The sequence below is a fragment of the Nomascus leucogenys genome, chromosome 11, assembly GCF_006542625.1.
Source record: "Nomascus leucogenys isolate Asia chromosome 11, Asia_NLE_v1, whole genome shotgun sequence".
Lineage (NCBI taxonomy): Eukaryota > Metazoa > Chordata > Mammalia > Primates > Hylobatidae > Nomascus > Nomascus leucogenys.
Window position 1 is genome coordinate 53,583,535 of NC_044391.1, and position 2,533 is coordinate 53,586,067.

The following is a 2,533-nucleotide window of genomic DNA, read 5'->3' on the forward strand; positions in this document are numbered from 1 at the left end:
AGACCAGCCAATCATCGACAGAATCAAACCCCTCTCACCTTCCCCAATTTCAGAGGCGTGGTCTACGCGCTTGGTCCTTTTAAGTTTGCCCTCTGTCTTCGCCCAGCTGTCATGCGCATCTCATTGCTTTTTCGGACGTTTCTTGCATTATATCCTGCCCACCGCCGGGCGGAGTATTGAGGCAGATAGGTAGCGTGCGCAGTGCCCAAGAAAGTTGTTAAATGCTTGTTGCAAAACAAACAATTATTATACAGACGCTTACCTCTTTTCATATATACATATTGCTTTGGGGCAATCAGAAAATTTGTGTTAAAACCTTCCTATACGATTCTGCAGTTGACCTCCAGTAAAATGACCTCCAGTAAAAATCCTAGAGAAATAATGCGGGCAGCCAGACGCGGTGGCACGCACCTGTGGTATCAGCTACTCCGGAGGCTGAGGCAGGAGGATCTCCTCAGCCCATGAGTTCAAGTGCAGCCTGCGCAACACAGCGAAACCCCATCTCAAGTGAGTACACACACACATACATACATACATACATACATACATACATACAGCAACATTTTGGAAGCTGGAAATCAAACAGAAGAATGGTAACTGGTTTAGCAAACTTGAGAATATTTATTACGAAACAAAGGTAAACAAGAGGCTGATTATACCTTTGGAAAACGCTCTCTGGGGGAATCTCACCAGCCCCAACGAAAAATCCCAAAGATACCCTCATCAGAGTTCTCTTAATGATATAGATAATTAGAATGAATTCCACATGTAAGACTTTGGCCTACGTGCCCCAGCCCTCATTCCACTTTCCAATCAGCTTTTTAGTGTTCTTACTTTTCAAAATAAATAGCCAGAGATCATTAGACATTTAAGGAAGGACTTTAATATACAAGTAAGAAACAAAAACAAACAAGAAGGAAAAAGCAAATGAGAGGAAACATAAATTGCAAGGGAGGGAAAAAAAACCCACTAAAAATAAAACATTTAAAAATAGGCCGGGCACGGTGGCTCACACCTGTAATCCCAAAACTTTGGGAGGCCGAGGTGGGCAGATCACTTGAGGTCAGGAGCTCAAGACCAGCCTGGCTAAACGTGGTGAAACCCCGTATCTATTAAAAACACGAAAATTAGCTGGGCATGGTGGCATGCGCCTATAGTTCCAGCTACTCAGGAGGCTGAGGCAGAAGAACTGATTGAACCTGGGAGGCGGAAGTTGCAGTGAGCTGAGATTGTGGCACTGCATTCCAGCCTGGGCCACAGAGCTAGACTCCATCTAAAACAACAAAGCATTTAAAAATAATCCATCATCAGACTTCTCAAAGAGATATTATAGTGCATTCATAAAATAACAACAGGAAACTACTTGAGAGTAACTACTATTCAGATAAGCAAAAAGAGCTCTTGGAAACTAAAACCATGTTACAGAAATAAAAATTCTATAAAAAGACTGGAGGATAAAGTTGAAGAAGATCAAATTTGTTCTACTTTAGGAGAAAACATAAAAATTAAAGGATCAGTCCAGAAGGTCTGGACTAAATAAGAGTTCTAAATTAGAGTTCCAGAAAGAGAACAGAGAATCAGAAGAGATCATCAAAAAATTATTTAAAGGGACTATCCCAAACTGAAGAACAGTCTCCAAATTGAACAGGCACCCTAAGTATCCAGAACAACAAATCAAACCCACACCAAGACACATCATTATAGAATCTCAGAGTACTGGACACAGAGAAAAAATTCTAAAAGCTTCCAGAGAGAAAGAACAAGTTGCATATACAGACAAAAAAATCAGAACATGTGACTTCATGTTGTTGCTTTGTTAATAAATTTTTTAAAAATCAGAACAACATTAGGATTAAGAATCAGAACACCATTGCTACCCAAAGCAATCTATAGATTCAATGCAATCCCTATCAAAATACCAATGACATTCTTAACAGAAATAGAAAAAACAACCCTAAGAGACCTAGAATGGAACAACAAAAGACCTAGAATAGCCAAAGCTATCGTGAGCAAAAAGAACAAAACTGGAGGAATCACATTACCTGACTTCAAATTATACTGCAGAGCTATAACAACCAAAACAGCATGGTACTGGCATAAAAACAGACACAGACCAATGGTCTAGAATCCAGAATCCAGAAACAAATCCATATGTCTGTATTGAACTCATTTTTGACAAAGGTGCCAAGAACAAACACTGGGGGAAAGACAGTTTCTTCAATAAATGATACAGGGAAAACTGGATATCCATATGCAGAAGAATAAAACTTGACCCCTATCTCTTGCCATATATAAAAATCAAATCAAAATGGCTTAAAGACTTAAATCTGGCTGGGTGCAATGGCTCATGCCTGTAATCCCAGCACTTTGGGAGGCCGAGGCGGGTGGATCACGAGGTGAAGAGATCGAGACCATCCTGGCTAACACGGTGAAACCCTGTCTCTACTAAAAATACAAAACATTAGCCAGGCATGGTGGCAGGTACCTGGAGTCACAGCTACTTGGGAGGCTGAGGCAGGAGAATGACATGAAC